Genomic DNA, 15,792 nt, shown 5'->3' on the forward strand with positions numbered 1-15,792 from the left:
CGAAGAAAAGAAAAATGTGGAAAATAAGACAAAGATTCTTTATAATGATACTGGAAACCAATGGAAAGGGATGTAGCGCAGCTTGGTAGCGCGTTTGTTTTGGGTACAAAATGTCACGGGTTCAAATCCTGTCATCCCTATCCCTAACTATTACTTATTATATGATATCACTTATCATATGAGCAATAATAAGGGATCATATAAAATAATTTATGAGAATAAAGCGCTCTTAGTTCAGTTCGGTAGAACGCGGGTCTCCAAAACCCGATGTCGTAGGTTCAAATCCTACAGAGCGCGATTCCATTATTATTAAATTGAGAATTACACTGAAATAATTGAGCAGCAGTCTAAAGTATGAATTTATTGAACCCCAGTATTAAAACAAATAAATAGGGGATCAATAAACAAATGAGACATTAATTAATCAAAGGTCCAGCTGATCACCTCGTCGGTATTGTAAATATGCAGTTACAAATAAGCCAGCTAAAGTAATAGGAATTAAACCTAACACGATTCCAAATAGAAAAACTTCAATCATTTTTTTTGTTCGAAAGGGAAAGGGGGAGGTAATATTTATCCTTAAATAATAATCTGTATTGATCATTCATTTTAATTTGAATGACCAAAAATTGGAAATTGACACGGTAAGGAACTATAGAATATCTTGAATATTCCAAGATTTCCAACTAATTTCATAATTTTAAATCAAATAAGTCGTATCTTATTCAGACCGATAAATAGAGCTGAGGTTATAGTTAAAACCGCTAGTAAAAAACCGAAATAACTAGTTATAGTGGGCATAAAGAAGCTAAATGAAATATGTTCTTTTTATACATATGTTTATAAAGCACTTCCCTAAGTTTCCATTTTTGAGAGAAAAAAAAGAAGATAAATCAAAATATCCCTGAAAAGATACAATTGAAAATTTGAGATTTTTCAATCAATTATTACAGACGAACAAAAATAAATATAGTGACATAATAAAAAAATCAATTCATCATCTGTGACATCTACCCATCCTGTGATTCCAAATGAACCGATTTATTGAACAACTCATGAATTGAGTAAAAGTAAACTAATCTAATTAAAATATTCATTTTGATTCTTTATATATATATAAATATTTATATTTGTTATATATATATTCTATAAAATTCTATTTATATTAGAAAAAAAAAGATTCTATTTATATTAGAAACTATAATAATAATTATATGCGAAATATAAAATAATAAAAAAATAATAAGAATTTTGTTGTTCAAATTTATTTAACTTTAAATTAATATGGAAGAAAATAGGAGAAAAAATGTCTATTTTATTTTGACCCCCTTTTTCTATTGTATCTAATTTGTTTTCTTTTCACTTTTTTTTTTCGAACAAAAGAATAGAGTGATCTTAGAATGCCCTTTCCTTTTTGACTTTTCTTTTAACTCATTTCATTTTGTAGTAGGTTCCATTCTTCGAATATCTACAACGAGAAGAAAAAGGTATCAGATCACTCCAAACTAGGGTTCCACAGTTTTTTTCTCTGCATATTTTATTTAAGAGGAAAGGTCTATCCTTATAATTAAGCCAAGAAAGAGCCTTTATTGTGTTTAATACAAGAACAATTAATCCAATTTTTTTTTTTCAAAATTGGATTAATTGTTCTTTTTATGTCATCAAATAGTATCTATTACTGCTATTATTGTTACTTGTTACTGGACAACAAACCAATTCCATTCTTTAAAGTCGAATTCCATTCTTTAAAATGAAAAAAAAGAGGGAGTTCGAACAAAAAATATCTTCGACAACCACAATAAAGTATATTTATAGATTTGGGATCTAATTGAATTGTAGAAATATGATAATCTTCTTTATGAATTATAAGAAATCAATCCGTCGTATTCACATTTTAATTGATCTTCCGTTTCTAGTCCGAAACTAATAATACAATGTGGAGAACCCTCATTTTAGACTATTATTCTAATTTTTTTATATTCGCAAACTTTGAGGAATTTTCTATTGAGTAAATCGAAACAACCAATAAAGAAAGAACTTATCTAGTATTAGATTTCGCCACTGATTGTGAAATTTCGTTGCTGTGTTAGAAGAAGGATAGTTATACTGATTCGGTATACTCAAAAGACACCCTTGGTACAAAATGGACGATCTAACAAGGATTACATTTCAGTAAATTACGACTTACTGATCTCGTCTTTTATGGAATCGATCCCCCTTTTGACTGTACAAGAATATGTGGAGTTCGACATGTCTGGAAGCACAGGAGAACGTTCTTTTGCTGATATTATTACCAGTATTCGATACTGGATTATTCATAGCATTACTATACCTTCCCTATTCATTGCAGGTTGGTTATTTGTCAGCACGGGTTTAGCTTACGATTTATTTGGAAGCCCCCGCCCAAACGAGTATTTTACAGAGAGTCGAAAAGGAATTCCATTAATAACTGGCCGTTTTGATCCTTTGGACCAACTCGATGAATTTAGTAGATCTTTTTAGGAGGCTCCAATGACCATAGATAGGACCTATCCAATTTTTACAGTACGATGGTTGGCTGTTCACGGACTTGCGGTACCCACCGTTTCTTTTTTGGGATCAATATCAGCAATGCAGTTCATCCAACGATAAACCTAATTCGAATTATAGAGCTACGACACAATCAAACCCAAATGAACAAAATGTTGAATTGAATCGCACCAGTCTCTACTGGGGGTTATTACTCATTTTTGTACTTGCTGTTTTATTTTCAAATTATTTCTTCAATTAATATAAGAAAAGGGAATAGTAAATTATATATATATATTCGGAATTCTCTTATCTCGTTCGGAAGGATATCATTTCATAATTATCTATGACTGTTTATGTCTCTAGCATGACTGACTACTTGATCAAATGTGGAGGAAAGTGGGATAAATGGCCGATACTACTGGAAGGATTCCTCTTTGGATAATAGGTACTGTAACTGGTATTCCTGTGATTGGTTTAATTGGTATTTTCTTTTATGGTTCATATTCCGGATTGGGCTCATCCCTGTAGGAATCGTATTATTTGAGTCTTCGAAATGAAAGCGTAAGAACTCAACAGGACCCCCTCAAATTCGTCAAAGAAAGAGTGGATCCCTGTTGAGTTTTTAATAATCATAATATTTTTTAATAATTTTTTTTATTCGTATAAATGAATGAATAGATAACTTTTTCTGATGTTTCAAAAAACTCCATTTCCCCTTTTTTGATGTTTTTGAAAAATGAACTTCATTCATTTTTTCAAAATATCCCTTTTCCTGGATAATATTTGTCCATCCATACTTTTTTTTTTCTTTAAAGTTGAAAGAAAAATCAAAAGAAGAATTAAAAAAATCACTTAATTTACTTCTTCTGGGTGACGCAATGGAAATTGATTCTATTGTATTTCTAATTTTCATATGGATATATATATATCTATTATACCGATCAAATATCATGTGAATCGAGCCTTTTCTATACTATACTAATAGAATCTTACTCTAGATCGAAATCTATTTTAGTCTCTAATGATATCGAATCATGATTGAATTCTTTTTTTTTTATAAACAAATTAATTGAAGAAATTGGATTTGGTCAATCAAATTCCCTAATTCCCTCTCTTTTTTGTTTGTCCACTACGTATTATATTATATGCATCCAATAAAAAAAAATATTATATGTCATAAAAGTTCTAAGTTGGAAAAAATCGAAACTAAGCTAAGAATAGGCTTATTTCAGGAAGGGGATTCAAAAATCATATTCTATTAATATTTTGTAGAATATTTCTATTTCGACACAAGCAAGAAGGAATCGGACTCTAGGAAAAGAAAAAAATCCCTCCTAGAATCCCGTTTTCCCCATTTTAATTTCTACTTTGCTTAAAATTTTCTGCCTATCTATTTTGGGTTTAGTATCGAATCGAATTTTCTTCTATTATAATAGAAGAAAATTTTGATTCTAGAACTTTCTATTCTCTAGAACATTGAAATATGAAAAAAAAAACAAAGAAACAAAGTCAAATAGTCTTCTTCACAATATACATACTATAACTGACTAGTATTACGGTACAAAAGGAATTCCCTAAATCCTAAATATAGTAGAAAAAGACTAGAAAGAAGCAAGGGTCTTTTCATAATTTTTTTTATTATATTCTAAAGAATAATAGAATTATATAAATTATCAACAAAAATTTCGTTCTTTTCACGAACTTAATATGTTGATAAATCCGAAGCCCTAGAAATTCATTTCGGACAATTGAACCTTCTCAAATTGTTTTTTCTTAAGAACTAAAAAGATTTGTGCCAAAATAATGGATGCCAAGAAGAACAAGAGACCCTGGACACGTAACGGATCTTGAAGTACTATTTCTGCATCCCCTTGACCAAATCCACCCACATTAGGATTACTCGTTAATGGTTGATCAAGTTTGATAGATTCTCCTTCTGAAACAAGAAGTTCTGGTCCTGGAGGTATAATATCAATCACTTCACGTCCATCTGATGCATCCACTATAGTTATTTCGTATCCCCCTTTTTCTTTTCGTATGATTCTTTTTACTATACCTGCTGCTGTAGCATTATAAACATTATTATTACTCTTGCTCCCGTCGAGATAAATCTGACCCCTTCCCCTGTTCCCGCCTACGTATATAGGATATTTTAAAAAATGAACATCTCTCTTAGTAGCGGGATCTGGGGAAAGAATGGGAAAGGTGATTTCATTATATTTCTGACCAGGAACAGGACCCACCACAATAATATTTTTTTTTTTAGGGCGATAGTTTTGAAAAGACAGATTACCTATCTTTTCTTTAATCTCAGGTGAAATACGATCAGGAGGAGCCAATTCAAAACCTTCCGGTAAAATAAGAACAGCCCCCACATTCAAAGCCCCTTTTTTACCATTAGCAAGAACTTGTTTCACTTGCATATCATAAGGAATTCGAACAACTGCTTCAAATACAGTATCAGGAAGTACTGCTTGTGGAACCTCAATATCCACGGGCTTATTAGCTAAATGGCAATTGGCACATACAATACGTCCGGTTGCTTCTCGTGGATTTTCATAACCCTGCTGTGCAAAAATGGGATATGCATTTGAAATGGGTGCTCGAGTTATTATATATATCATAATCGATATGGAAATGGATCGAGTAATCTCTTCCTTTATCCAAGAAAAAGCATTTCTAGTTTGCATGGTCTAATCATTGATCCTGAAAATTTATACAATAAAATTAGGTAGGTCACTGGCATAGTTCCCTATCCATGATTCTGCTATTTACTGAAATTAGTTTCCTGGAATATAGAAAGAATCCGGGGGAGGGGGGGAAAGAAGGAAAAACAAAAAGTCATTTTTTTGATAATGTTTTAGCTTTTATACAAAAAAAAAGAAAACAAACTTTAAAATTGGATCAATGGATCGGTTTTTCAATCAGTCATTCATTGAATGATAAATCACTACAAGTGACGGAGATACGCGATTTAAATAACGGAAAATCCAATATTTAAAAATGGTATCTAAAATGACTGGAAAAGTGGAAACAAGACCAGATATAATTTGAGCATTCTGAACAAATCCAAAATCTTTATAGACAGAAACAATCATTAGTTCCCAACCATGGGTCGAATGGAATCCTATACATAAATCAGTTAATAGAAGAATAAAAAAAGCTTTTAATGTGTCACTTAAGTTATATAGAAATTCTTGAACCCAAGAGTTAAGAATCAAAAGTTCTTGATTACCTAGAATAGAATAACCACTTAGAATAAGGAAACAGATTATATTTGTCGATAAGTGCAAAATCGTATGGATACGATCTTCGTTATACGTTTTGATTAATTGGATCGTTTCTTTGTAGATTCCAGTACGAAGGTTTTGTAGACGTGTTTCCGGGTATTCCTTTAGCATTTCATCCAAAAGGAATAGTTCCTTAAATTCTATGAATTTTTTTAGAATACTCTTTTCTTGAATATCATTCAAGAAAATTTCGGATTGCCTAGTATTTCGCCAATTAGTAAACCAAGATTCCAGACTTTTCTTAAATGTAAAAGAGATACACCAGGGCAAAAAGACTATAGATATAAGATATAGAAGAGGAATGAATGCTTTCTTTTTTTCCATTTTTCGTCTTTAATCAACTCAACTTCACCTCATTCGTCAAACTCTATATGATAATAATCTTTCTATCAAGCATAACTTCTATTAAAATTCATAGAACCTATATCTAAATCCATAATCTATTCCCGCGTTTTTTTTATTTGAAATTCGGGAGTTAGTCCTTGCCTTGTTTAATTTAGAAAGAATACAGAAATCGAAGGAATCCACCGTCAAGTCGAATGAAGAAAAATAAATATTGTTTCAAAAGATCTCAATTGCTAAGATTCGAAGCAATTACCCGAAGTGCTCTTTTGTGTATTCATCAAAAGGAGTAATTCGGGTAATGAATATTATAGTCGGATTTCGAAACCAAAGAACGTCTCATCTATAAATATTTCAATCGGTACACACAAGAAATAGGACAATTCCACAACTTTTTGTGCAATTTATCTAGTAGAGTCAAATTCTCCTCAATAAAGCGGATACATCAAGAAAACGGGTACATCCACGAATCTGCCTATTTCGAAAGCTTTGTCTACAATTTCTTGGAAACTCAAATCATCTTCAATACGAGTCAAGGGAATGAGCTCATAGTTTATGGTTTCCATAAAAACAATACGATAAAAAGTAGGGGTACGAGTCAAAATATCCCTTTGAACTTCTGGCATTATTTTGATGCACCGAATATCTTTCATAGGTACTTTGAAAATTAGACGACGCTTTTCTCCAAGAAATCCAAATCCCCAACGAAAAAAATAAACCATTCTCTCTTCTTTTTGGAAGATATCATAACCACCATCCACATCCAAAATAATCGCGGCCCACAAAAAAAAACTAATAAGAAGACCCACGATTCCATCGAAATACATCGTGGCCCCTCGTGGAATAAATGGTAAATAAATATAGTTCGGAATAAATGGAAGAAAATTACTAATTTCCTCAGGAAAAAATAGAAAATCCCTACCAAGATAACTGGTTATTCCAACCAAAAACAACACGAATGAAATTAAAAGCAGGACGAAGGACCAGAACAAATAACGTATTCTTCGATATTCCGTTACACGATATATCAGTATCTGTTTTGATCGCAAAACTACATTCATATTCATGATTAACCTCCTGAATTTGCAGCGAATGAATGCATTTTGGATTCAAAATCCAATTTCAACTTTCATATATATATTCTATTAGGATTGGGTAAAAAAATCAACCCCCCAACCAATTTCTTTTTCTTTATTTATGAAGTAACCTTTATCAACTAGCACTATTTTAATGTAAACCTTTAGGAGTAATTCATCTAATTGATTCCAGATCTAAAAAAATATATGAGATTTCCTACTGCCCGTATCTAAAAAATCTTGTTTTTTTGAACATGAAGAAATAAAGAAGCCATTGCAATTGCCGGAAATAATAGGCCTACTAAAGGCACAAAAATGGAAGGTAAGTTTATCATAGAATGGGTACCTCGATTTACTATTTGTACCGGTTATATATATATATATATATATATTATTGTTATATTAATATTTTTATTATTCTTATTTATATTGTTATAAAGATAGTCTATAATCACTAGAATTCATATATACTTAGTATATATGAATTCTAGTGATTATAGCTAAGTGAATATATATATATAATGAGTATAGAATATAATAAATCAATAATAAAATGAAAATCGTAAATAATATTCTAATAAATAATAGAATCCAAAGTACAAATAGAATCTAATAATAAATAGAAAGAATGTAGAACTAAATAAATGGATTTCGTCTTCTATTTCTAGAAGAAACAAACATATGTATGATAATACACCTTTTTTTTATTCTTAGTATTCCTCTATTATTATCTTATTACTTTGCTCTTGTGTGTTCTAATTTTTGATTTTTGTCTCAAAATTTGTGTTTTTTTGTTTGAAATTCAAAAATGAAAAATCAAAAAGAATTTTTGGCTTTCCCTCATTTTTCATTTTGAGTCAAAGAAAAGAAAGCATGAAGTTGAAATAACTCACCCAGAACTCCCTTTAAAGGATTACGCGGTACGATTGAATCAAATAAGCCTTTATGGAATAAATATTCAGCCGCTTGTGAACCTTCAGGTACTGCCTTATTCAATGTTTGTTCAATTACTCTTTTACCTGCAAATGCAATGTAAGTATTAGGTTCCGCAATAATGATATCCCCCAACATGCCAAAACTTGCTGTCACTCCACCAGTAGTAGGAGATGTAAGGATCGATACATAGAATAACTTTTTATTTGTTTGATAATTATATAAAACAGAAGAGATTTTAGCCATTTGCATCAAGCTCAAACTTCCTTCTTGCATACGTGCTCCTCCGGACGCACATACTAGAATAAGAGGTAAAAATTGATTGGTAGCATATTCGACCAAACGGGTGATTTTCTCACCTACTACGGATCCCATACTACCCCCCATAAACTTAAAATCCATAATTCCAATTGCTACAGGAATACCATTTAGTTGACCTGTGCCTGTTTGAACAGCCTCAGTTAATCCTGTCTTTCTTTGATAAGAATCAATACGATCTTTATAAGGTTCCTCTTGTGAATGAAATTCAATGGGATCCAGAGAGACCATGTCTTCATCCATAGGATTCCAAGTACCTGGATCAATCGAAAGTTCGATTCTATCTGAACTGCTCATTTTCAAATGATATCCACAGTGTTCACAAATATTGATTTTGGATTTCAAATATTTTTTATAATTTAATCCATAACAATTTTCGCATTCAATCCACAAATGCTTGTATTTTTGAATTTCAGCGAGATTATCAGAACTTTCTCTTTGAGTGGAATCACTATTATTTGTATGATTTGTGCTAGTTATTAGACTAGAACTATAATTCTTGTTTTCTATAGTATTTCTGCCCTTACCACAAATGTAACTATAAAAATAACTGTCATTGTATTTGTCACTATCACCTAAAATGGAACTATCAATACAAATTTGAGAACGAAGATAACTATTAATGCAACTATTAATGTTATTATTCCAGCTAAATTTAGTATCATCCATGTAATGATCATCATCACTCTTAGAGACATTCTTCAGATAGCTAGAATTGTTATAACTAGAAAAAAAACTTTCAGATTCACTTAGGAAAGAATGATCATTGTCAATTTCCAAAATTTTCTTTTCAATATCAAAATATATGGAATAACTCTTCCTCTTACTATCCCTAACTAAAAAAGTTTTATCCGATAGGAAATTCTGGATGTTCCTGATACCTACTAAATTTTGAAAAAAACTGTAACTAGAATTGAAAAAACTGTAACTAGAATTGTCACTATCATTCCAACTATGCGTTTTTTTATCCATATCAGCTAAAATTGGGAGGTCCTCATTTACACAGGTATTTTCAATAGGACCAAAACTATCTATTGATTTACTTAATCCACACCTGTATTCTAATTCCCTATTAAACAACATAGTGAACCACCATTTTTCCATAGAGTTTTTTTCCTCTATTTACATGAAAATACAATAGATGAATAGTCATTCGATAAAAAATTATATATAAATTCTATTTTTAATATTCTATTTACTATCAATATATATATAAATTCCATCACTAGGATTAGTAACTGATAATAATAACGAACGAGTAAGTATTAAAAAAAAAGAATTTTTTTTTTTTCAATTCTATCTAATTCTAAAATCATATTTGAAATATTCTAAAAATAAATAATAATATAATAATAATCAATATTTAATTCTATTTGAAATAATATAGAATTAGGAATAAATAAAGAAAAAAATAACTTCATTGGGGATAATGTATTTATAGACCCAATTTTTTCATTTAGTGATTATTCATTTGCTTTTTCCTATATTATCTCTTTTATTTCTATCCATTTTTTTATGTTTTGAAAATCGATATAAAGTTAATTTTCTGACTTGACTATCGAAAACAACATTCTATGTAAACAACATTCTATGTAAACAACAAGAAATAAAAAAGTAGGTATGAATAGAACAAGAGAGCGGGGGAGAGAAAAGAGTTCTATAAATTTATATACAAGTCATCCACACCCCCTTTTTTTATTTCATTAATTGAATTTCGTTTGTTGATTAGGGCTAAGTTCCATAAAAACACCTGCTTTTTTTGAAATATCCTGAACAGTTCCTGTGGGTTGAGCACCTTTTTCAAGGAAATATAGAATGACAGGAATATTTAAATACGTTTGATTCTTTATTGGCTCATAAAAACCCACTTTCCGAAGATCTCTTCCCTCTCTTCGGGATCGAACATCAATTGCAACGATTCGATAAACAGCTCATTGGGATAGATATAGATGAACAATGTACCCCCCTAGAAACGTATAAGAAGTTTTACCCTCGTACGGCTCGAGAAAATTCATAATTTTATCTATGTATAAAATTATGATGTCAAATAGATCTATAAAATCATTAAATCAATTAAACTATGATTTAAGTATTTTTTTTCTTATTTTCTTTCTGAAAAAAGAATAACTCCTCATATTTGCATATTTGCAACCCCATAACTCAAATTGGATAATTCTCAAATAACTCAAAGGAAAACAAAGCCTTTATGTATTTCATTTATTGAGCGGTCTCTACCCCCCTTTTCTTGTCTGTGCTTCTTTCACTTTAGAATCTATGTTTTTTTTTCTAATAGAATTGATGAGACAATTTGAAAATGGTATTTACTTGTTCCAGTATCTTTTAGTTTTTCCTTGAATCATTGGGTTTAGACATTACTTCAGGAATCTTTAATCGTTAAAAAAATGGAAGCAACATACCATTTTTTTTCTTTCTCGGAAAGAATCATACGAATAGAAGGTTGATTCCCGCAGATACACTTTCGATCGAAATAATTTTACTAATTCCAACAAATTTTTGAACCTTGTTCGAATTGGATCCTTTCGATTTCTCTATCAAAGAGATACTTACGAAGTTGTTCTAACTTATTAATTTTCACTAACCTTAGATACTTGCCCCTGAGAAATGAATCAACTCGAGCTCCATCATGGAATATTTACATCATCAATCCCCTTCCCGTCCCCAAAACAATAAGTTAGTTCTAGTGGAGTGGAACAAACGATGTCGAGTCAAGAGCATCTCGATTTCTATATACTAGAAAAAAAGATGGCGGATGTAAGAATCCACACCTAATCGAATCATGTCTTTCAAGTCGCACGTTGCTTTTTACCACATCGTTTCAAACGAAGTTTTACCATAACATTCCTTTAGCTTGGATCCGGTATGTAATTGATTCAATTATGAAATCGTGAATAGTCATTGATTCAATGGATACGTAATAATCTATCCTTTTTACTTCTAGGTTTTTTTCTTTTATATAACGGAAGAATTTCTAAAAAAAAAAGAAAGAAGTCAAAAAAAATTCAAATTCGATATTGTATGAATAAATTTGCTACTTTATTTTGATAGTTTGTAAAATAGAAAAAATTAGAATTTCTTCAAAAAAAAATATTAGAAAAAAAAGAAAGAAATATGAAAAAATTATCTATCTATATATAAATATATATAGATAGATAATTAGCTATCCACTATAATTAGTCATCCATAATGATTACAAAAAAAGGTAATCCTTATTCCAAATATACAATTTGTATTCAAATATGATATCCATCATGAATGGATATGTTCTGGGACGGAAGGATTCGAACCTCCGAATAGCGGGACCAAAACCCGTTGCCTTACCGCTTGGCCACGCCCCATTTTCGATTTGACACTAATAAACACTATTTTTGTGTTGGTATTGGTTGTTCGTCAATTTATTTCAGTTCCAAAATTTGTTAAATTCAATTGTTGTTAAGATTTTGATTGGATGGGACTAAATGTGGAATAAAACTCAATTTATTGATCATTACATAGAATTCAATTAAGATATTGTATGAAAATCGGATTTCTTCTATTTTTTGTTTTAGAATGAAAAGATTTTGAACTGGATAAGTTCAAATCAAAGAAGGATTTTGGGAGTCTGATCTTGATTCATTTTTTTTTAGTTTTACTCATTAATTAATATTCATTTTTATAAATTTTATTCCTATTATATATATATATTATTTATTAGAATATTATTCTAATTATATATATATTATAATATATATAATTATATTGATATAAATTATACATATATACATTACATAATACAATATTCTAAAAATGAAAATTAGAATTCAAAAAAAAGAAAAAATTAAATTTATTTTTTTAAAGAAAGAACAAAATGTTTGTTATGCTTAATATCCTTAGTTTGGTCTGTATTTGTATTCACTCCGTCCTTTATTCAAGTAGTTTTTTCTTGGCGAAATTGCCTGAAGCCTACGCTTTTTTGAATCCAATTGTAGATATTATGCCAGTAATACCCGTACTCTTTTTTCTCTTAGCTTTTGTTTGGCAAGCTGCTGTAAGTTTTCGATGAGATCCTTAATTTGAATAATGTCCTAAAAAAATTCATTCAGAATTTATTCGAAAACAAAAATTCGAACATTTTGAACCATTTTTAAGATCAGATAAGTCTTACAGCGTAAATTCTCGATTCGAATATTGAAATTTTTTGATAGACACGAAAAATCCGGACCATTCATCATCTACGTTTTTTTCCATTGAGAAATCCTATTATTTGATTTGAGCCCACCACCAACATAATACCTAGATGAAAAATCTTTTTGGTAATAGTAATTATGGAAAATGGTAAGAAAAGGATCAACTCTTACTACAAATCAAATCCATTTTCGAAATTGATATATATATATTATTTCCTCGTAATGACTTCATTTCTTAGAAACAAAATATCAAAAGAAAAAAATGTCTAATATAAGAGAATCCATTCTTTTTCTTTGTCGTTTTTTTTTAATTATCTTGGAGATTTTATAATGCTTACTCTAAAATTATTTGTTTACACGGTAGTGATATTCTTCGTTTCTCTTTTCATCTTTGGATTCCTATCTAACGATCCAGGACGTAATCCAGGACGTGAAGAATAAAAAAAATGGATTCTGTGTTTTTCTTGCTTGTGCTGGATTTTGAACTATTGTGTTAGGATTTTATCTATTTTACATCTTTAACTAGTAAATAAAAAAATCAAACAAACAAGTAAAACAAAAAAAAGTGAAAAAAAAAAATACCAAATCATCAACGGAAACGGAAAGAGAGGGATTCGAACCCTCGGTACACAAATTTGTACAACGGATTAGCAATCCGACGCTTTAGTCCACTCAGCCATCTCTCCCGAATTGAAAAAAAAAAATGGAATTACTATGTTTATGTTATATCGCATAAACAAAAAGAAAAAAAATAGGGCTTGAAAAAAAAAGATCCTTTTTTATGTCTTATTTTTCTCTCTCTCTTTTTTTTTTTCTATTTGATTTCTATTCATTATTTTCTATATTATTCTATAGAATAGAAAAATGATATCTATCTATATATATATATAATTCTAATTTTTTTTTCTTTTTTTTTTTTTCTACAGCCAAAGCCCGGCCAGTACCTAGCCGGGCTCTTTTTATTCCCATGAATACTGGATAACAATGATTTATTTGAATGTATTTGATTTGAAAAAAAAAAACTGGTAATTTAAACACGATCAAACATAAATCAAAAATACTGATATATTCCTATGATATAGAACCAAAATGATATAAGATCAAAATGTCATTTTTGATTACTCCTTCTTTCTGGTAACGTATATATATAATGTCATTTTTTTTGCATTCCTGCGCAATGCATTTTTTTGTTATAAATTAAGTAGTTTTGTCGCGATGTATCTGTAAAAAAAAAACACCTTCACTTTAGCAAACACAAAATCCAAAAAAGAAATTCGCCCCCTTTTCCTAATTGGATTTCATTAGGAGTCTCCCTTACGAAACATGTCAACACTCTAATTATCATAATATTCTATTCCTATTTCTTAATTACGTCTGATTGCCTTGTTCGACAAAAGGTTCATTTATATACAATAATTGTATTGTAGCGGGTATAGTTTAGTGGTAAAAGTGCGATTCGTTCCATGGACCCTTTAATAGTTAAGGGATCCCCCGTTTGATTCATATCCCGATCAAAAACTTTATTTCTTACTTAAAGGGATCTAATCCTTTATACCTCTCAACGAACGATTTGCGGTATAATATACATTATCGTAATTTGTATACAAAAAGAATCCATTTTTTTTAAATTGACAAATTGAGTTCTAAAATTATGAAACATAAGTTTTTGGAATTGGATCAATAATCCGAATTTTTTGAGTATGCGTAAAGGATCCATGGAGAAAGATATAGAAAGCTTATTTCTAATCGTAACTAAATCTTTCATTTTTTTTGTATTGTAGAGATTGAAACAAAATAGCTGTTAAACGATTTTTTTAGTTTACTAGAGACATCAACATATTTTTTTAGCTCGACGGAAATTTTATTCTTTTCCTAAAGATTCTCTCAAATAGAAATAGAGAACGAAATAACTAGAAAAAACACACACACAGATTGTTATAATACTCCTATTCTATAGGGATCATCTAAAAAGCAAGGTGTTTCAAATGTATTTCTACAAAACAAAAAGGCTGACATAGATGTTATGGGTCAATTTTTTTTTCATGTCTTCCATCTCTTAATTTCTTCCATAAAGGAGCCGAATGAAACAAAAGTTTCACGTTCGGCTTTGAATTAGAGACGTTAAATCATAATGATGAATCAACGTCGACTATAACCCCTAGCCTTCCAAGCTAACGATGCGGGTTCGATTCCCGCTACCCGCTTATATCCTATCTCTCTATTTATTCTATTCGAATCTATCTTTTTTCTATTCTAGAATGAATCTAAATTTCTTAGTGAATTTGTTAATTATTCATTTTTCTTTTTTAACTTAGTTTTCGTTATTTATATTCAATTGAATTTGATTATTTATTTATTATTCTATTTTTTTTTTATTCTATCTATCTATATCTATCTATAGATAGATAGATAGAATTCTTTTTTTCTTTAACCTTTTTTAAACTAAGGTTTAAAAAAAGGTTAAAGAAAAAAAGAGAAGCGTCCATTGTCTAATGGATAGGACAGAGGTCTTCTAAACCTTAGGTATAGGTTCAAATCCTATTGGACGCAAATAATTTGCCTATATATTTCCTTTTATTTCCGTATTTCTAAAAATAGAATATCTTGAATGATTTGAACTGAGCAAGAGCCACTAAAACTTTCTTTAGAAGAATAACTTATCTTATATATATATACAATTTATGCTTTATCCCTTTCTATATATAAATCTTTAATAATCATGAATTTCTTATTATTTTATTATTTATTTTATATTCGAATTAATATAATATTATTAATTATATTCAAATTAAAAGAAAAGATTTTAAAAGATAATAATTAGAAAATTGGTTAGTTATTAATCAATTTTTTTCTACTTGTTCTTGGAGTAAAAAGAGTTCCATCTGTTCTTGAATAACTTCCTTCAAAAGGGCTTCCGCTTCCCCAGTGAATGTCTTGGTAGAAGATATTATTTCTTTGAATTGGGGTTTATTCATTTTTAAGTAAGCACGTAACTCAACAAGAAATTTCCTTACCTGTCCAATTTCTAATGAATCAAGATAACCATTCGTTCCGGTATAAATAGTTATTATCTGTTCTTCTACAGTGAGAGGGGCTGATTGGGATTGTTTAAGCAACTCGCGCAATCGTTGACCTCTT

General features: G+C 29.8%; 2 non-coding genes across 2 annotated transcripts; both read left to right on the top strand.

Annotated features, from left to right (window-relative positions):
- Positions 1-223: 223 nt before the first annotated feature.
- TRNAW-CCA lies at positions 224-297 on the top strand. The gene has a single exon. It is a non-coding gene; the product is annotated as a tRNA-Trp (tRNA).
- A 14,835-nt stretch (positions 298-15,132) lies between these two features.
- On the top strand, positions 15,133-15,204 carry TRNAR-UCU. Its single transcript has one exon. It is a non-coding gene; the product is annotated as a tRNA-Arg (tRNA).
- The last annotated feature ends 588 nt before the right edge of the window (positions 15,205-15,792 follow it).

Source organism: Abrus precatorius, unplaced genomic scaffold (genome assembly GCF_003935025.1).
Source record: "Abrus precatorius isolate BTA unplaced genomic scaffold, Abrus_2018 Scaffold0, whole genome shotgun sequence".
Classification (NCBI taxonomy): Eukaryota; Viridiplantae; Streptophyta; class Magnoliopsida; order Fabales; family Fabaceae; genus Abrus; species Abrus precatorius.